This window comes from Amblyomma mixtum, chromosome 1, assembly GCF_055824585.1.
Source record: "Amblyomma mixtum isolate Tamu chromosome 1, ASM5582458v1, whole genome shotgun sequence".
Taxonomy (NCBI): Eukaryota; Metazoa; Arthropoda; class Arachnida; order Ixodida; family Ixodidae; genus Amblyomma; species Amblyomma mixtum.
Genome location: NC_143012.1, coordinates 310,975,619 through 310,997,323, shown reverse-complemented (window position 1 = coordinate 310,997,323; position 21,705 = coordinate 310,975,619). Strand labels below are relative to the sequence as shown.

At 51.0% G+C, this 21,705-nt stretch overlaps 1 protein-coding gene across 2 annotated transcripts in view; it reads right to left on the bottom strand.

Annotated features, from left to right (window-relative positions):
* Positions 1-21,705, bottom strand: part of Shrm (shroom) — a 444,260-nt gene that overhangs the window by 316,685 nt on the left and 105,870 nt on the right. The gene's annotated exons all lie outside the window — the stretch shown is intronic.

Sequence of the window (21,705 nt, the reverse complement as noted above, 5' to 3'; positions counted from 1 at the left end):
TGCACATGACTGTGGAAGAAGTGGTGGCGACTATATATACTCGTATCATATTCGCCCCACTGGGGCGCAATGCTTTCACACTAAGACCAAAGGCAAGTCCGAGCTTTCCGTGTCGTGTGAAATTCAGAAAGTCCCATATTAGAGATTTCGCTGTAAAGAACATAAAACGGAAGAACAGAGAAAAAGAACGAAGCGAAATCTTCGCAGTCGTTCGTTAATGAATCTTTAACATCCCCAACTTATGGTTTATGGTGTTTAACGTCCCAAAGCAACTTAGGCTATGAGGGACACCGTAGTGGAGGGCTCCGGATAATTTCGACAAACTAGACGGGCCACTAGCATTTCGCCTCTAGCGATATTCGACCTCAGTAGTCGGGATCGAATCCGCGTCTTTCGGGTAAGCTGCCAAGCAACGGAGCCACCACGGCGGCTCGCCCCCAACTTATGAGGCTGTCTTCTTCAGAGCGAAATTTGGGGCAAGCGCGCAGTTAGTATATCATCTGCGTAATGCTCCTTTCGGTTCCACGACTTTCAGCATATATACACGCTTATATTTCTGTCTAACCCGTCGGCACACTTAGCCGTTCAACGTGCGTTTTCGCGGTCTCATAACGCCGCCGTCAACTGAGCGGGCGTGAAAGATATCAGGCACAAGTTATAGTATAAAGGCACGCCCAGAATAACTATGCTCCACGGGGTGGTTACGGAAGCTCCATAAGACGCGCATGTTTATTTGCGCCGACTCCTGCAGGCGCCTAAGACCCCGTGCATAACTAATCCGCCACTGCGCATATTTTTTCCTCTGCAGTGCGGAGCTTTTGAGCGCTGCATCCAGCCCACATTTCATTCCTCTTCCTCAATTTTCTTATTATTTCTTCTCATCTCATTAACACATGCAATGACCGCTGCCGGGTGCGCGTACTCAAAAAGCGCTGGCCGCACGAGAACCGACGGCGACGCGTTTCAGAAATGTCGCGCAGACCGAGAAAGCTTTCCTCCCCTGGCGGCCCTTAAATCTTCGCGCGTGCACGCGACAGGGATGGCACATGTTTCTTCCGCGGTCGTCCGATGTGGGCAGGCGTGGGCGTAGAAGCCACGCAAATCTGTGCCCACCTTTTCGGGCAAAAAAAAAAAAAATCTACAATAATAAAGGGGGTGAGAGGACGCGGCGCGCCTATGACTCGCATTAATGCGGATACTCCTACCCCCTTTCAACCCGGATCCGCCGGCGCGGGGAAATGGTGAAGAGGACTCCATAGCAACGCTTTAAGGTTAGCAAGCAGCAAATAAGCCGAGCGAGCGCGTCGTATCGAAATATATGCTCGTACGCGCGCGCGCACGCACACGCACACGCACACACACGCACGCACACACACACACACACACACACACACACACACACACACACACACACACACACACACACACACACACACACACACACACACACACACACACACACACAAGACAAAACGTCAAGCAAAGCATAGGGAATTTTTCTTATTTTTGCTATTATTTTAGAGCAGGAAAGGAATCCACAACTCACTGGGATAACAGGTTATTTGACAGAAAAGCGCCAGGCAACATGCCACGGGTACCGAACCCACGAACCCCTTATCTCATCGCTGGAGCGCTAAGTTTTCTACTAGTTTCGGTCAAGTTACCTATAAGTAATTGTTTAGTCATTTTCCTCCTCTCAACTGAAAAACTAATGCTATGCTGAGGCAGTAGTAGTAGCAGAAGTAATAAACTTTATGTCGCAATAAACACTAAAAGGGGCGAAAAATAAAGTGGCCCCGCTAACAGTACGACAAACTCCCAATGCTTTGCCTTAATTGTGTCAAAGATCTGGATTCTTTCTGCAAATTCTAGCAGTCCCCTCATTCCTCCTATTTTTATTTGCTATATATAAGCAGAAAAATTAAAAAAAAAAGACTTCGTGCTGACGCGAACGATTCTCAGGCGCCAGTTCATGGAGGTTTCTCTTTGTTTATTCCTTGTCCTTGTGTTCTCGTGCAGCGCAGCCAATAAGCCAACATGATTCTTAAGGCTTCCCGCATGCGGAGCTGCAGCCCTCTGAAAAACAAAACAAAGAAAAAATGCCGTCACACTCATCTCGCCGCCTACGTGGTGTCGCGCCGCATCTTCTTTCCTGCGCGACGCGTCCTCGCATTTCTGCGCGCCGTCCTTCGAGCTGTCATGTTTGCTCTCGCGCTGCACGCAGGAGAAGCAAGCCTGGGAACGCGGCACCAGCAAAACATGCCGCCCTGCGTCGCCGCAGAGCCAAAGGGGGCACCCTGCGCTGGGCTTCCACTACAAACTCTCACGCCGGCGTGGCGCAGAGCAACGCGAAAAAGAAGAAAGCCCCCCTTCAGAACAATGGAAACCTCGCCGGCGGCGCCAGGAGTGACGACGCCCGGGACGTAAAGACAAAAACCTCCTTGAATGGCGCCGGAGCTGGGGAAGACAATCGGAAAGTGTCGCCATAGCTGGGCGCTCCCCCCCCCCCCCCCCCCACTCCCCTCCCCTTCTTTCTCGATAGAAGAAGGACGCGGAGCTGGGAGGGAAACGAGCCGCTGTTTTATGCATGCACGGTCGATACATCTAATGAGGCGATACGCGATAAATGGCGCTCGTGTACGCACTGTTCGCGCATGCTTAATTCACGAGGAAGGAGATGCAGCTTTTCTGCGCTGATGCGTCGCGTCTTCCGTGCGTGAAGGATTGTGCCGACAGTCGAATCGACCCGTGGCACTGTGTGCTTAAGCCTATAATGCACTGAGTGCTGGCGTGAGAGTGAATGAGTGAGTGGAGAGAGGGTAAGAAAGCGAGTGCCTAACTGAAGAGAGTGAGTGAATGAGAGAGTGAGGGGCGAGAGCGAATGACTGGAGAGAGTGAGGAACTGAAGAGAATGATATGGTTTATGGTTTATAGGGTTTAACGTCCCAAAGCGACTCAGGCTATGAGAGACGCCGTAGTGAAGGTCTCTGGAAATTACGACCACCTGGGGTTCTTTAACGTGCACTGACATCGCACAGTACACGGGCCTCAAGAATTTCACCTGCAGTGTGAGAGTATGTGCCTGGAGAGAGTGAGTGAACCAGTGGTATGAGTGAGACAGTGAATCACCGAGTAAATGCAGAGTGTGAAAGAGCGGAGAGAGTTAGTGAGGTGAGTGAGTGAGCGGAGAGAGTGAATGTGTGACTGAGTGAGTGAGCAAGCGAGTGGCGCAGTGAGTGAATGCGTGAGATTGAATAAGAGAGAGAGAGTGAACGAGCGAGAGAGCTGAGAGTCAGTGACTCGCGGTAGTAAGCGAGCGTATGCAGAGAGTGAGTATTGCAGTAAGTCAGTAAGTAACTTTGTGAGCCACAAGAGGGAGTGAGAGAGAGAGAGTGAGCGAGTTCGTGAGTGGAGAGAGTGAGTGAAAAAGTGAGTTCATCAGTGATCGACTGGAGACGGATAGAGAGTGAGTGAAGGAGCGGAGAGAATGAGCGAGTAACAAGTGAGAGTGAGTGACCGAATGGATAAAGAGAATGAGAAAATGAGTGCACGACCGAGCAAGTGAAGAGAGTGAATGAGCGGTGAGAATGAGCGAGAGAGTGAATCAATGAGTGACGAAGAGAGTGAGTGATTGAGTGATGGACTAAGTGAGAAGGTTAGTGATTGAGAGACTGGGTGAGTTAGTGCAGAGTGAGTATATAGATGGGCGAGAGATTGAGCCAGCAAACGAGTTACCGGCTGAACGAATGTCAGCGACAAAGTTATCCCCTATTGCAAGTCACTCAGGAAAGTGAAATTACGTGATTTGCTCGTGACCGACAAGAAGGCCTGGCTAAAGGGACCTAACACCATTTACAACCGGGTTTTCAAGGCTGAAAAATAGAGCCCTGGATTCCCTATTCTGTCCACAAATACGAACGCTTGAGAATTAGGTTTGCCTCAACTCATAAGTCACCACCGAAAACCAGTCACACGTGGGAACGCGTTAATCTTTAACAGTTTTAGTTTGGCCCCTGCTTTGTAAATATAAATCTAGTACCGTACACAATGAAAAGCATTGCTGAGTGATGTTCCAGTTCCAGCGAAAAATAAAAATAATATATATCCGTATAACAGTTGCACAATCTAAACAATACATGCATTTGTAATCCTCTCTGCGTTATCGTTTTGCCAAGCTGTACTACAACCGCAGAAAATTCATTGAACATGTTCTGCACGGTGTTCTGCACGCGCAAAGGCACGACAGGTAATCCATTCCACCACAAACTCTCTGAAGGCAAGTGAATTCTTTTTATTCCCCGAGTCGGGATCCGTAAGATGGCAAAACCGATAACCTCCTCGCTAAAAGGGCGTTTCGAAGCGCGCGAAACCAACCCGCGCACTCTGCGATCTGCAGAGCGCGCGGCTGCAAAACAGAAAAACAATTCTTCATTCTATTTTAAACCACAATACGTGCGCGCCAAATGGCCGCTCATAGTAGCGTATACATCGAATGGGTGCGCTTCAAGGCCTGCCTATCTGCAACACGGAGTCGGTGATGTATGAAGAGAGCAGCCCCGCGTTGGGCCGATGGGCGGAGGAGCGTCGTCGTGACCCGCGCTGAAACGTGAGCCCCGCGCGGCGAGGCGATAACGAGGGTGCCGATCTTTCACCGCGATCGAACCCTCGCATAACGCACGCCAGCGCACAGAAGAGGGGGGAAAGGCGGGAACAGTTCAGCGTCGACGACCCCCCTTCCCCCTCCCGCCGAACTTCGCCGGGCCGTTATATTTCTTCCCCGCTGCCGCCCAAACCCGCAGCAGCAACAGCGCGCTACAGATTCAAGCACGCGTGCATCCTTCCCGCGTCGACCCCGAACGCTGGAGGATCCCGGGATTGTAATGGAATGAACCACGAAGCTTCCATGCGCAGCGCCAACCAGTGGACCGTGTGCGCGCTGCGGGCACCTCCGGCGCAGAAAACGAACGAAAGAAAGAAAAAAAGAAGGGAACGAAAAACAGAAAGAAGGGCTGAGAGCAGGAAGAAAGAGCAAAGAGCGTCGCCCCCGAAACAAAGACCCATACATGCGCGGCTCTGCAAAAAGCGGACAGACAAGCCGTATAGCAGCAGCACAGCCGACCGCGCCGCCTTTGGAATCCTTTCGTTCCCCCGTGAGCGGACAGACCTTCGGCGCTCTTAGCCGCAATATCGTGCCTGCCCTTGAAACGAATGAATCGAGAAGGGAGAGACCGCGAGCATTGATCAAGCGCTGCTGCTGGCCGGCGCCTCGTTGTTTCTTCATCCTTTCTGCCTCCCTGCAATGGCCATCTCGCTATCTCGCTGCGCGCACTCTCTAAGTGCAGGCAATGGGAACGGCTTTGTTTCCCTTTGCTGCTGCTGCTGTCGGCTGCCGGGCGCGGTATGCGGCAGCGATATGGCGCACGCAGCTGCCACGCCTTTTGCAGACCACGCAGCCTTCGAAGAGGCACGAGCGCGCGCCCACTTCGCCAGAGAAGCGGGGGCGGCTCGTCACGGCACCCCCTTCAGTTTTCAAGGGCCATCCTGCTGAGCCCCCTTGCGCGCCAGACGTCGGCATTGGCGCGGTTGCGTACCGCGCGCACCTGGGGTCGTTTGCTGGAACGCGCCTCTAACCGGCAGGCCTTCGAAGGCGTTCCGGAGAACGTATACTGTGATGCCCGCACGAAGTCGCCGGTGCGAAGTGTTATCGGGAAAGCAAGCGCATTGAAACGCGACGTCCTTAATGTAGTGTGCTTTTGTTTCGCTGGAGCCGGATTCCAGGAGTTTTTCGTATACTGAAGACGAGTTTGGAACCGCCCAAGTCCCGGATTTCCTCTTGTTCAATGCTATATCGATTGATCCGTGCAGACTGGTCACGGAACGAATGCTGTATACGTAGAGGCGAACAAATCAGTATAAATCTGGAGGCTGCTTATAGATTTATATTATTGATCCGAAGACATGGCTAAGGATGTAAGAAATCACGGCCAGTGTACTTTAAAATCTGTTTTCATCTGCATGTATTGCATTCTTATTATCCGCCACGCAGACTCGATGACCCCGCAGAAAAGGGGGCCGCGGTGGCCGCTCGACCAATGAGGAATGAAGACAAGAAATAGAATTGGAGCACAATCGTTAGATTATCATCGACCAGGACTGATTATTGCGGCGAGTTTTGTCACAGCTCCATCTTTGGCATCTTAGCCATTCGTTATTTTGATTCCGGAGTCAACAGGTGACGTCGCTCGCTGTAAGACCTAGCGTCAAAAGCAGTTAAGCACTTAGCTATGGCCAGAAGAGGAAAGGACGAAAGGATGAATAAAAAAAAATCACTGCAAAGCACGGCTTCAGTATCATTCAGGTGTTATCGGTTTTCCGCAGGTGGCTCTCAGCGTTGAATGCAACATTATAGAACTGCGTCACAGCACGCCCCTATGAATGCCTTCAGTGCGCGTGTTTGCCTTCAGCCTGTTTAGTGCCTGAGCTGTTCATTTCACCCAAAGTACGATGTGCCAACCAGCCGAAATCCCGCTTTTGCCATAAGCTGACAGGCAGAAAACAAAATATTGTTGATGATGATAATTTTTTTATTGCGCAAGGGCATCTGTGGACAAAGAAAGCCATGACACAAGGTTTTTTTTTTCCCCCTCAAAGCAAGGCCAAAGGTCCATTTCCCAAGCATTTCACGCTAAATAAGCCGAGCACCAGACCTGGGGAAAGCTTGTACCCATTGTATCACCGTTGGGTACCCGGCGGCACTGGGGATCAAACCTCGCACCGCCCGCATGCGAAGAAAATAAAAGAAAACTGGAGGTTCAAGCAATGCACCGCCTCATCAAACGACACCTATTTTTAACGAGCTATTTCGAGACTCTCTTCTCATTAAAAAGGCCGAAGATTAGTCATACGCTATCGATAACTTGGCACTGGGCGCGTGTAATCGCGTCGTGCGAGTACTGCAAATCGTCACGACGCGCCAAGAGGAAAGGTAGATGTAAATATGCGATCAGCACCAGCGAGACAACGCTTTTAAAAACTCCCACTAGTCGCGTTCACCGCTGAAAGCAGCTTCACGGAAAGCTACTTTCCCTTCTCGGCACTCCGCATTGAGCCGTGATGTCATTCAGTACTGCGCGAAACGGACTTCTCGCTTCCTTCGGTTGGGTTTCACGCGAAAAAGCGCAAGTGAGTCCGGTGACAGCTGTCCCACTTAAGGCCCTCGACAGGCCTCCACGTGAGAAACCCAAGGCTCTTTCTCTCAGGCGTGTGATTTTCTCCCTAGAACCAAGAAGAGCTCACGCTGACGGAATTCCGCTCCAGGTAACCTATTGCCAAGATCAAAGAACACACAAAAAAAAAAAGAAGTTTAGGGTCGTTAAAAGGACGTAACAACACGGCGAGGCGCTCCGCGACGCCCGACCGACTGCCTGATGAGAGAGGCGGGAATGGAGAAAACCTCGATTCTCGGCCGCTCTCACGATCTCCTTGTGGCCTCCGCACGGACACGCAAAGCCTCGCACAACGCCGAAGCATGCGTGCTGCTGGGGACGCGCAGTCGGGTCTCATATACATGTTACAAGAACCCGGCCCAGTTGGAAGAAGAGGATGGGAGGGAAAATGAAAGGCGGCGGCGGCTCACGAGCGCGATCGGCACTGACGATGCATGTGCGTCCTCGGCTCAGAGGAACGAACGAAGCGCAGAAAAGAGGAGGCCACTTTTCCTTTCTACCGCGCGCTCTCTCTTTCTTGTTCTTTGCCACTTCCTCGTCCGACCGAGTGGAAGTGGCGGGCAATCGAAGAAACGCGCTTTTGGGTACCGGCGGCAACGGCGCCGCCAACTGCTGGGCAACCACCGACGCCGAGACCAGTTCCGGATGACCGACCGCTGCTCGCTGCGCGCCGTCGGCTTTTCTTCCCGCCGCTGCGGCGTCGTTGTAGTCGTCGTTCTCGCGCCGAATGGTCATACTCTTTCCGCCCACAAATGGTGGGGACTCTCCGCAGTGGGAGGCCGAACGCGTAGCCGCCCACCACCCCTTCCTCAAGTGCGACCAACGATGGTCTCGGGGAAAAGCCAACTATAGAGCGGAGGTGTACGCTGAACAGCCGGTTGCAAACTGAAACCAAAGATTCCTGTGGCTTTGCACTCGCGGGGGACCCTGCAAAGAGCATGCAGCTTTTACGAGTTGAACCAGTTTACGGAACAGACAATAGAGACAGAGGCAAGAAGACACAGAAGCCGTGCTTCCGTCGTGTGTTGAACAGTCGTGAATAATACTGCCTCCCTACTATTCATGTAACAGCTGCTCACCACGCGTCGAGCAGCAGCAGCGACTTGTTTAGCACTATATGCTCATGCTGAGCGGGCGCTATGACATCTAAACGAAGTGACGTACTCCAAGAGGGCACGAAACACCCACAGCGAACGCTACAGTTCTCTCCTTGCTTTCTTCTTTTCTTTATAGTAGTTGCGCTTGAGAAAAGCGCCTTAAGCACCGGACAATGAGCTTTCGTGAAACAACAAGCACATATGTGCACATATGTGCATCGCTACTTACAGGACGGAGCCGATTGAGAGCCTTCTACAGTCCAGATACAAAACCACTATCTGAGATTATGCCGGTCGCTGCCATTGTAAAAAATAGAGGGGCTGGGGGACGGATAGAATACAGAGGATATCAAACAAACAGAGCTTTCATCAAGACCACAGCCGAGATCCGTGGCCCTTCGACCCAGCGTTGCGACACTTCCAGTTCGGCGGAGAGGCTCGTTATCCTCGCAGCCACGGCGTGTTCGTCACATCCCTCAAGGTCGCCACCGAGGCGAGGAGAAATCACTCGCTGAGCACGGCGAAATGGACGCCCCCCCTCCTTGATTGTCGGTTCCAACGGCGAGAAACGACCACGTCCGGTCGCCGACCAGCAGACTCTGCGGGAGGACGCCAAAGGAGCGAACGAAACAACCTTCGAGGGGAGGGGGGGGCCTTTTGTTTTGACACAAGACGCGAACACCGGAGTGGCATCGCCTCTGATGCATCGTCGCTAACGGCGACAGCGAACGAGCAACAGCAGCAGGAGCGGAGCGAAACGCTCGACTGACTCTTGCTGCTACTGCATGCCCTCGTGGTCACGACACAACGCAAGAGGCAATGAGTTCTCGCAAGACGCATCTTCTCACCCGCTGGTGTAACACGGTCGCCTGCGGCGTATAGATCGTTCTCCGCGTGAGCTTTGATGCCTCGTGCGACCCTGTACTGGTCGGCGGTGGCTCGAAGGCGGTCATTTGGGAGATGATACGGCCGCAACGGAGGCGCCACCATTGGCAACGATGCCACGTCTTTACTAGTTGTGCCACCTGCCCAGGACCCTCGATGAGCCGCGGTGCCCGCCCTTTCGTGAAGGGCGGAGAACACTCCAGCCGTGACGACGATGACGATGTCGATGAGAGTGGCCCGAGCAAGTAAAAGCTCCATTCGCTCCTATCCGCGCGCTCCCATTTGTACCGAGCGGTCCTCTACCATGCAGACACCGACGCACTCTGCTCTGGGGCGGCAACGTCCTGTCGCCACAAGGTTCGTTGCGTGCGGACAATAGCGACGCTTGCGTTTTGACACCGCCTTCAAGGAAGTCGGCAGAAAAGCGGTGGGAGGGAGAAAGCCAAGCTTCCGGGGAATTCAGACTCAAGAATGAGCCAGAACACACGCGTGACATTCAACGTAGACTGCTGACAGGAGACAGAACGGTCTTCGACACACTCTCTCTCCTTCCAAAACACCGTTGCGGCAAGGAACTTGCCTCTCCGCACGGAGAGGAGGTGCATAAATTTGCGTTTTTCAAACGAGATCTTAACACCAGCCCGTGCACCGAAAATAAAGTAATAGCTTTTTTCTTTTCTGCCTTTTTACAGCCTGTGAGGAGTGCTGTGGGGCGCATGTCTCGTTGACGACGTGCCCTATCGCGGTTAAAGATCGATCGCAGCGCCAATATACATCCGCATTGCCCGAACACGCAGCCCCATCACCCGGCCGGCGTTTATGAGCTCGCACAGCGCGCGGCGCCAGCTCGGTCTATTGATAATGCGTGCTCGTTCGCGTCCCCAGCATCGGCCATTTGTCAAAGCGCTGGGCACGGATTTCCTCCTTTTTCCTTACGCCGCCGCCGGCGCAGAAATGGAGCGTGTGGATCCATAAATTACCTCCGTGCACACAGCGGGCTTGGAATAACGGAGAGTTGAGAGAACGGGAAAAGAAGCGAGTGCCGCAGCGACGACCATATACGACCCTGCCTTGTCAGTAGCGTGCAGCGCTGTGAAAGCTACAGAGATGGCAAACAACCAATCAGGGGCCGAAATTGGAGATCTGGATTCGCACGCATAATCGGAGCTGTTCGGGAAACGTTCGACTATATTTACGCCATGGTTCCAGCACGACAGCAAGCGGTACGATGGAAACTGATACTACACGATACGAAATGATAATCGCTGAACTGCCCAATCATGAACCTCGTTCTACTTCTGAGAAATTGCTGTAGTGTTGCTGTAGCTCTAGAGCTACAGCAACACTATCACGATTATGGACAGAACACAGATGAGATATGCTCACGGTCGATCGCGTTGCAGTGAAGTATAACACATAACGGTAGACAGGATGTGGACGGAGACTGCGCATGCCAGCCTATACTTTTGCGATATTGACACTAAGCCGAGTAAAAGACTAGAACGCTGCCACGGTCCTCGCTTTTTATTTTGACAGCAGAGAAATAATTTGAAGGTAGTAAGCAGGAGGGCGAGAATAATTGCGAGTCCCTCAGAACTACGCATTTATGTAATAAAATATCTCCAGAGCTTGCATAGCGCTAAACATGCGTTGATGTAATGTCATCACCATCAATAAAAGCCGAGATCGCTTCACTGCAGGACGCATTACCCGCGGATAAGTTGTCCCATCAGATTTCCTAAGCTGCTCATTCCATACGATTTTCGACCGCCTGCTACCGCGCAGTCCTCTTGGTATCCATTCTGACGTCATAATGAAGTCACCGGTTGTCAATTTCGCGTATTAGACGTCCTATCCATTTCGTCTTCTTCGTCTCAACTAAAACATCCTCCGTAAGGTAGCTCTAATGAATAATTACGCCTTCTTAGGAGGTCTTTTCTTTCTATGCAGCCAAGCATACGCAGTTATGTTACGTAAACAACAGCGCTTGGAACACATAGGATATGCAGTTTACGCCAAAAGTAGCCAGGAAAGCGGGTTTGTTTCTTAGCTGAAGACCTCTGAAGACCTTTTGGTCTTCAGAGGCGCCCTAAGGGCTCCACTACACGGCAAACACCGTAGCAGCAAAGGTGGTACGTACAGATGGTTCCAGTATAAAAGGGAACAGTCAGTTTGCACACGAAAACCAATTCTACTTCCCATACTGGCGTTAAGAACGTCTCATAGGTATCACCCATCCAGAGAAAAGCTCTTTAGAACAAAAGGAAAAGTGTGCTTTGCACTCATACTAATGGAATACAATGATGACGAATTTTTTATGACTGAATCGCAGCTATGGCCAAAGAGCGCCATGGCACAAGGTATGTTCGTCTACTTAAGGTGGGGTTAGAGACCCAATTCCCAAGCATTTCACCTCAGTTAAGCCAGGCACCAGGCCAGGGCAAAGCTTGTACCCAATGTGTCACCCGTGGATAGCTGGCGGCTTTGGGATAGAACCCTGCAACTCGAGCATGCGAGGCGCATGCTGGAACTGCTAGGCCACCGCTGCGGTGTGACATATAATCATTGGTTGAATGTGGATAACGTGCTCCCTTTCACAGTGGAACCATCTCTGTATATAGTGACACACAGGGCAAGGAAGAATCAGGAAGACTGATGACATAAGAACATAAGTACAGGCACAGGATGTGTATTCGTGTCGTCCGCGGGTGTGTGAAGCATTAAAACCCCCAATCTCAGATTTCACCGATGTTTGTCTGTCCGAAGCCTCTCTACATGACCTTGAGGGTCGCATAAGTCCCACCGGTGGCAGCACCTGTCATCGCAGGGCAGTGACGCATCATTTAATCGCTGCACCACTGTGCCAGGAGTGGTATGAAGACTCCCGGGTATCTATGAATGTTAAGTAGATGACGACTAATTCCTCGTATATGGGAATGAACCCATTAACTCTACATCGTCATACCCTTAAGGCGGAGCTTCAATCCGATTTCGCCGATCTTTGTCTGAAGCCTGCTTCACCTTGAAAACCGAGCCTCGAAACGAAACCGAAGTGCTAGCGCAACTACTTCGCATTTGGCCCAATCAATTGTCCGCCATTTTAGTAATTTCTAATTACACTTATTTTCAAATTCATATAAATGTGCGAGAAAGTGTACGAAGAAAAATGATAGATGAGATCAAAGTGTGCGATTTAAATATACAAGCACAGAAAATAAAAAACTGTTGAAAAGGAACTCAGAAAGCAACAACCCATAGTTTTGCGTAAATAAGGCTTGTGTGATCTTGCGAATCCAAGTGTTTTTTTTTTTCTTATTTCCTTTTTCTTTGCAACGGTAGCCTGATGCCATTTAGAGAAACGCCACTTACTGGATAAAAAGAGCAACGGTAAAAAAAAACTGGCTCGGAGGAGGGTGGCAAGCATACAATGTATTTCGCGTCAGCCGACTAGTTCGTGGCTTCGACCAACCCTCCCCCCTCCTTCCCTCTTTCTTTTTTTTTTTTCTTTTAACTGCGGCTCTTGCCATTGGTAAAAACAATGGGGCTTAAATAGAACGCGGACTGAAGAAAAACGTAGAGGCAATACCGGTTGGAATGGAAAGATTTATCACCAACCGCCGCGCTGTGCGCGCTCTCGCGACGGTACAGCGCGTCGCACGCTTATCACCGCCGCCTTAATGGACCACTTAGTCCCTGTGAACTGCCTGCGACGTTCTTCTCCTTCAGAACAAAAAGAAACACTGATATCAGGTTTACGTTTTACAAGTCCTCGGCCTCGTGAGGTTTTTGTGCACGTTTACAATTCACAAGACCTCATGCTACGTGGATTTAATTGGCTTTTACCCAAGCCATGAGATATGCATGACAGTTAATGGGAACTTACGCACCCTCCGGAATAAGGACTGAGCCGTAAGTTGCCCATCCTCACCGAAATATCCTATAGTTTCCTCGTAACTGGCTTGATATTGTGAAGAATGTACAGCCCTAGCTGCTCCATATATTACGATTGCCGCATCCTTTCTGAACTTTCATTTGACAAAATTTGTGGCTTGTCCCCATGTGGAGATCACTATAGTCGCATCCGACTTATTCTGGAATCATGATGCGAGTACAACGCAGTTAGCCATTCTTACGTCAGCACTTTCTTGCGGTTAGAACACGTCCGAACATTTACGCAACCAGTGGCAGAAGATAATGAACATTTTACTGCGATAGCCGTAACAGTGGCACTCGGTGGCGGAAATTGCGGCGTTATCTGTGTGAAGGCAGGAAATTTTCTCTTTGCAAGGTCTCCGCCTTGCAGAAAAACCACTAATAAGCCGCCTCCCCACCCCATGCCCACCTACCTACACCCTGCACAAGCGTCATCCACCATTAACCCGCCTAACTATACCCTCCACAACGCTGCCACCTATCGAATATAAGACCGCGCTGCAGCAGAATGAAATCGCGAAATTAATTAATAAACGTCGTGGCAAAGCCAGCTGCCCGTCAGAGACACCACCCTCCAGCCAACTCCCCACCCCACCTCCACCCACCCAGTAAAAGCACTCATTAGAGTAAAATCATCAAAGTAATCATAGAGGGTAAACCAACTGTTATCGCAGCTTTCTCGAATCAGGCTTCATTATCACCCTGCCAATTTTTTTTTTTTTTTACCATGCAGTATACGCAATAAATCTCATGAATAGCTCTACAGACGTCGTTCACGTTGTACGTTGAGTCCATCAAGGTCCACAAACTGAGAGGGGCGCAGCAAAGTTCTTTCTAAAGTTTTCAGAGAACGCTGACCTTCGGAGCCAGCGCTTGAAGATGCAGCTTTTGTAAAAAGTACAGAGACAAATGTGCTTATTCCTGGGCCACGCGTTATGGCTCGTTATGGATCGTCAACGTTCAAAATCTCTCAAAGCTGAGATAAACTCTCGTTGTTACCGTCCCCAACGTGTTAACCTTCCAGGCATCTCTTTACCACAGGCGAAACTGCAGCCACCATGAAGAGCACGCCTCTGGAGTCTTCAGCCCGCTGCCATAAGGACAGTACAAAGACTGTTCACCTTCACAATGACGTCAGTGCATTTTGATTTGGCTTCAATCTGCCTACACATTGAAAGCAAATCAAAATGCACTTCAATCTGCCTACACATCGCCGCCGCGGTGGCTAAGTGGTTATGGTGCTCGGCTGCTAACCCGAAAGACGCGGGTTCGAACCCGGCCGCGGCGGTTGAATTTCTTTGGACGAGAAATTCTAGAGGCCCGTGTACTGTGCGATGTCAGTGCACGTTAAAGAACCCCAGGTGGTCGAAATTTCCGGAGCCCTTCACTACGGCGCCTCTCATAGCCTGAGTCGCTTTGGGACGTTAATAAACCCCATAAACCATAAACCATAAACCCCATAAGCCTCACAAAATCCCGGCTCTTCCTTACCATTCCATTACTGCTTTTAATAGCTACCGTTACAGGTCTCTGAGCTGGACGACCAAGGCACCGTTAAATATCATTCCAGTACGACGCGGCGGATTATTGCAGGTCTCTGTGGGAGCTACGCGTAGAAACGATTCCACCTCGTGACGGACGGGCCGGTCAGCGCGCTGCGTCATCGGCTAAACAGCGCACCTGACACCACGTATGATTGCACGGGCATTGCGCGCGACACAGTAATGCGATAGCGGTGCACCCTCCCTCCGCCTTTTGCGCACGGTGAAGGTCATCCGTTGTCCGCTCTATTCGACGCACGCAGGGAGAACGTGAGACCACGTTTACAACGAGGGCAGTTGGGACTTCCGCGCACGCATCGAATACCCTGCGGCGTTTTCTTTTTCTTTTATACGGACAGGGGTGCGTTTTCCATTGTTTAACGAAGTATCAACCCCTGCGCTTGACTGGAGTATTCTGCTTTACTCAAATTACTAGTCATCCCCAGGCTACATGAAATGTAAGGAAAGTTTGTGTAATGGTTCGGCCCGGTATTCATCCTTCGCGTCTTCATTCAAAAAGGTATACAATGGTGTTTAAGGGGTTGACAAAAAGCAAGAAAAAAAGTATCAAGGAGCCCCAACAAACATACCATGTGCAGCGAAACAATAACGAATTTTAACGCGCTAAAGATGCCGCTGCGCGCCCTGCCACAGTGATTATAACCAAACAAGTTTCGAACGCCTGGAATTCTTTTAACATATCGAAATACAAGGCCTGCTTCCGCGTTCCGCCTAAACGTGGACACCGAGGCTGGCAATCGAACTCTCTACCGCGGCACCTGGCTGCCGTAGCCACAGAACCACCTGTGGCGGTTCCATGGCTGAATAAATTTCGTCACTCGGCCACAAAGATTAAGAGAGCATGCTCAACCGTGTCCACACATTCCCGTGGCCTCCGGAGTCCTTCGCTGCGCACACAACCCAACCAATCTCGACAAGTCTGGCGCATCGTTCCTCGCATTCCATCGCAGTGACCCGGTGCACGTTAGGTCAGATTCCACTGTTCGCCATGCATGCCTGTGGTATTACACGCGTGGTTTGTGCGATCGGCGCTCGGAAGCTGCTCCTGATGGTTTGGGAGGAACGCGTGCTTATACTGAGGAAACATGATCTAGAGACCAGACCATCTCCCTCCCTTCTCTGCCATCCACAGACTCTCGGGGCGACGGAAACGTAATAAGCCGGCGGCCAGCAGTGCCTGCATCTCCGCGTACATAAACGCAGCCAAGCATAGACGAGGCGGGCGAAAGAAGCAGCAGCAGCAGGTTCCGCAGTGAGCCGCAGTGCGTGCTCCTGTTTTCTTTATCCTCCTGGGAACCGCGGCTCTTTCGGTCGGTCGGGCGATCATGTGAGCTGCTGCCGGGCCGGCGCAATCAGATACGCCGGAGGAGAGGAGAGACGAGCACATCCAGACGAGGCTGCCGCCTTTCGGGATCACGGAAAATTATGCGCCGGCCGGCTCATACCAGGAAAAACATTATGTAAAAATGTGAGGCACTGCCGGCAGTTACGCCGCGAAGTGGGGAGGAGGAGGAGAGGCGACGCCACGGGCACGCCGCGAGCGGCGGACGAGGCACGGAGCAGAGACGCCGGTTCGGCGCGCCACAGCAGCAAAACACGGCGCGTGTACGTTGTCGCGTGCGTCGGCGTGTCAGTCATACGCGAGTGAGCGCTTGGCGCATTAAGCGCGGTCTGAATTGAGGGAGACGAAAGATACGTCATCGCCGTCGAATGAAAAATTGATGGAGCAACACAAAAGCTAACAGCGAATTGGGGGACTGCAACCAAACTGTAAGGAAGATGCGGGTAGAGAGCGGGGTCACGAGATAGTGTTTATACGTAGACAAGAGTGTACGGGCCCAATATTCTGTCTCTCTTCTATACCCCTGCATTCCAGGAACAACGCGTAGAGTGAAGGAAGACAAGACTGGTTGTCGGTCCACTCTTCCATTTTCTTCAGGTCTTTCGCGTTGTTAGGTTTTAATGTTACGACGTTGGTTATGATGTTTTCTCGCAACAAACTCACCCGTCTTGCCATCGAGCTTAACGGAAAGATACAAGTTGGGGACAATTTAATACTGCATCCTAAAGAGTGGTATCAGCTCTCCGAAACGCATGAGGTACTTCTCCTCTTCGGGTCATTAAGTTTGTGTTTTGGTGGTCACGTTTGAATTGTCCCGTTCCCATCTACTCGTAATTTGGCACCGACAATACTGTAGACACGGGGAAAAATAAGGAACCTCCCTTTTCCTCCGCTCTCATTTGGGGACTCTTTTATGTCAAAATCAACAAAATTTACGATGTTTTAAGATTCAAATCGCTTAAAGGAAAACGCCTTGAAAACAATCGACGCATGCAACGTCGTCATTAGAGGTGTAAAAGCGGTTGAAAATTAATTGGTGTAGTGGTGGCCTCAGCAAAGTTCACGGGTCCACGAATACGTTACTCACGCAACCTTTTCTGCGGAATCCGTGAAGAATGCATGGCATACCGGAAACATAGCTTGTCGACAAAACGATCTGAAGAATCCTCTCGGCGTGAGTTTCATTATTTATGAAGCTTCTTTATTTTTTTTTCAATGACCTCAGTTCGCGCGGGAATTCATGCCGCCCGACAAGAATAGCAGCAGAGCAGGACTTCCTACTTAAAGCGAGAAAACGCTTGGCACAATTAACTTTGACCCACACGGTATTAAGGCCTTCGCGAAAGCCAGCTGTGTCAATTTTCTCAGATGAGTGTTTCGTGTCGAAAGATAATCTTAGAGATGTAACCCAGGCAAAATTTTTTTTTTGTTTATTTCCTTCGAAGCTGCAAGTGCTGAGCCACAAGCTTTCTGCGGTCATTAAGACCAGAGTGCAGCTGCACAGGGCCTCATGAGGCTATGCTGATCGCTGTCACGGCGCTCTCACGGAAACCGAACCTGCACGACCCCGAAGAAATTAGTTGTAGCGACGCATGTCGATGAGATGTGATTCCAGCACACTCTCGGTGAATCTGTGGGCGCTCCCGAAGGCGAGCGGAGGAGTGGTGGCGGAAGAAAGTTGACTGATCGGAACACAAGCGGAAGTTAATTGCCAAATCATGAGCAAGGGGTCTTTGGAGACGGTACGTTCCAATTCCGGGCCGGCACTCTGTTTTCTCCCCCGAGCTTCCGTACTGTGAAGAAACATGCGCGCCAAGACACAGAAGGCGGCCCAACTGAGAGCCATGGGACCAAAGCACACTGTTCCAACGTCACGCTGCGCCGTGCTGATTACATCCGATGCCGGTGTGCTATGGGCGTTATCAGGGGGAAATCAAAATGGGGTCCACTGACTTCCGTGTGCAACAACAAATACGAAGGCGTGCCGTATTTAAATTGTCCCATTACCGGACACGAGAATATATCTTGGGTCCGCGTCAAACGTGCAAGATCGAGGATTCCATGTGAATGTGCTAGCATGTATCTACACTGCCACGAGTTCCTGCTCAATGTTCACTAAGACACCCCGGTGATTATCTCTCCCCTTATTTTCATCGCCTTTCTCATTCCCATAGCGCTGGTACACATCCAGCAAGAACCTCACATTTATTTCGTGATCGCTATAACGGGAATAGAATCACGCTATACAAGCGTACCGTTGCAACCTACGTCACTGAAAATAAGAAATAAACTTTCCTTATACCAACGCAAGAATTTTACCGCATGGGCGTCCGGAGGGGGGGGGCAAGGGGGGGCGGCTGCACCCCCCTGGAAAATCACTCACTCGAACCGTGAGTGATGGCCGCACGCCAGGGGCCGTGGTGGGCTCAGCCAAAAGGGTAAAAGCAGCCCCGCTTCCACGCTTTGGGTCACATCTGCGAAATGCCGCGTCCGGGCGGGCGTCGTTCCGCCGTTTTCAAACCACGCCATCGTTAGCTCTACTAAAAGGCGACCTGTTGCAGACATACAGCGGCACCGGCGAGCATGTGTTTGAGCCTTCTTACGATCGGTGTCTGTTTCTTTGATCTCTAGAGAGATAGCGGCACGGAGGCAGACAGTGCACAGAGCATCTTGTTTTCGCCTTCGTCGCTCGCTATAATCAGGATACGTTCGTACGCCGGCCACCGATGAATTCTTCAGGAGGGAAGGACAAATCAGCCGTATCCACCCCCGCTTTGTCGGGCTGCTCAGGGTCAAGCGGGCGGGGGGTTGGCGCCGCAGCCGCCGCTCGCTGTCTCCTCCGATCCACGGGAGAGCGCAGAATCTTCGGCAAAGGGGATTAGCTGCTTTTGTTCACGGCGACGCAGTCTCCAGAGGCGCCCCCACACCAGCGTTTCTTGCGTCTTCTCCGAAAACCAGCGCCTTTGGTCAACGCAGACCGATGGCGCCTGCCTGGCTCGCCTGTAACCTCTGGCTGGGTCTCAAATCACAACAGCGCCCATGTACTGTGCGTGTCAGTGCACGGTAAAGAGACCCAGACCCAGGTGGTAGACATTATCCGGAACTCTGTACTACTCCGTCCCTCATAGCCTGATGCGTTTTGGGGCTCTGAACCCCATAAAAACACAACAACAAATTTTCCGACCGGAGTGGCGAGTGTTCCTTCCCCTCGGAAGTCGCGCGGCGTTCCTTTCACCCCCAAAGTGCGCATTCGGGGATATTGCGGCAAGTAAGCCCTTGCACGTGTGCGCGCCTCTGTGTTTGTGCTTCGGTGTTTTTAGTGGCCGGTTGTCAACGAAGGTCAGAACTAGTGCACTGCACGGGCTCGGGCCAGCCCGAAAGCCCGGGCCCGGCCCGGCCCGCGGGCCGGGCCGGGACATGATCTGTTTTGCCGGGCCTGGGCCGGGCCCGGGCCTGAAGTTGCGGGCCCGGGCCGGGCTCGGGCTTAAAGCTGCGGACCCGAGTGGGGCTTGGGTCCGTACAGAAACGGCTGGTGTCCGACTATTCATTCACTATTGCAGAGTGAGGTACACAACTGCGACATTGGAGCAGCGACACGGATGAGCTATGGGTTATAGTACACGCTGAGAAAAAAAACTAAAGTTTATTCATTTACTTATTTCTTTCCTTATTTCCACGTCGTGGTGGCCTAGCGGTCAAGGCGCTTTATTACTGAGCCAGGGAACCAGGGTTTGCTCTTAACCTCGGCGACCGCATTTCTATATAGGCAACAAGCGTGACAGCCATGTACTTTGTAGTATAATTTCACTTTGAGGAAACCCAGGTGGTCGAAATGATCCGGAGCCCTTTGCTTCGGTATCTCTCACAGCCTGACTCCCCTTGGGCCCTTAAGCCCCCAAAACATAGCTTTAATTTTATAGCTATATTTTTCTCATGTGAGAAAATTCACAAACTAAAGAGAGTTTGGTTTTCTTTTTGATGAGCTGACCGGAACGTCTCGTAAATGAAATAGCCACAAAAGCTCGCGAGAGTTAGTAAATCTCATCTAATAGCCACATCTATCTCTCCTCGCTTCTTCAGCCTGGCTGTCATGACAAGTATTTTGCCCTGTAAGTTATCACCTGGTTCGCACGTTATCTTCTCCTCCACCAGTAAGAGTAAAATTCAACCGGTCTTAATTGGCCATTGATCGTTCGTCATCCCAAGGTTTAGGACGCTTATAGTCTTCAAAACACACACCGTGAAATACTCAAGCCTTTTAGCTTTTCGTTTCTGCTGAAAGGCGACCAGTTCGGCTACGATTTCAACCTTTGAGATCGCGTTCGCTAAAAAAATGTCATTCTACAGCTTGCTAGGCAGCTTTAATGTTTATTCTTCCTGGCGGCAAAATATAACTGATTAAAATCATGGTTGAATGCAAAGTAGTCTAGTACGCGCGTATGCAGCCCTTTTTATTTGGTTTTCGGAACTTCCGAGTTTATCTTTGTGCACCTACACGAGATCACTGTCCAAAAGAGGGCCTGGCGAGCACTACTCTTAATCACTTCCTTCTGGGTTAAAAAGAACCAACTTTCTGCAAGCCAAACTTTGGTTTCAGAACCTTTGTCGGCCAGTTTCTTATCGGTCTAGTAGAAGTCTACTTGCTCAGAGTGAGCAGTATACCTCAAGCGTTACTGTGAAACGGGCCGGGCCCGGGCTGGGCTTCACTCCGGGATTCACGAGCCGGGCCGGGCTCGCTAGAGCGATAATTTAGCGGGCCTGGGCCGGGCCCGGGCTTGAAGCCGCGGGCCTGGGCCGGGCTCGGGCTTCAGGTCTCGGGCCCGGGCCGGGCTCGGGCCCCAGATTGAGGCCCGTGCAGTGCTCTAGTCAGAACAACCAAGACAGCGGACGAGAAAACGACGAGCGGCGAGCAGTGTGTGTGCTCGACTGTGCGGATGCGCGAGCAAGATGGAGCGAGGTGTATGAAGCGGCGAGCGTGCATTTATCTTGTAAAGAAGTTTTTGTTGTATATATAGTTGTCTTTTGTTTTCAACGTACGCGTTCAACCGTTTTTCCATTCAATGTGTATGATGAGTATGCACCGAGAGCGTGTAGTGAAGCACAGAAATGAATTTATCACCCGTGTAATTACACAATTCGCCCAGAAAAATCCGAGGCGCCTACAGTTGCTGTTCAAGGAAGACTGACTGAGTGACTGTAGTTGCGTGTTTGTGAACATATTGTGCTGTGTGCTGGTCATCAATCCGGGTGAGTCGAGAAGCCGTATGCAGCAAGACTGAGCACTCTTCTCCACGAAGTGATAGTATCTTTTTGTATTTTTTATTAATTTTAATTGTTTTTTCGTTGATAAACTTTAATGTATCTCTCCTAGCCGCGCTTTAATTTGCTGTTTGTAATTTTTCTTTCATGTGCGTATTTTACTTATTTTTTTTATTTATATATAAATAAATAAATTTACTCCGCAAATAGTGCCTTTTTGCTACGAATATACCCCCCCCCCCCCCCCTCCGGCGCCAACAACCAATGGGGCCCCCCCCTGCAAAAAATTCTGCGGACGCCCTCTGGCAGAGGGCGGTAGATATTGCCACTAGAGTAAGTGTATACCGGAGCTAATTGATAGGTGCTCAAAGCACACCCTACTACTTCAAGCACCTTCGGAT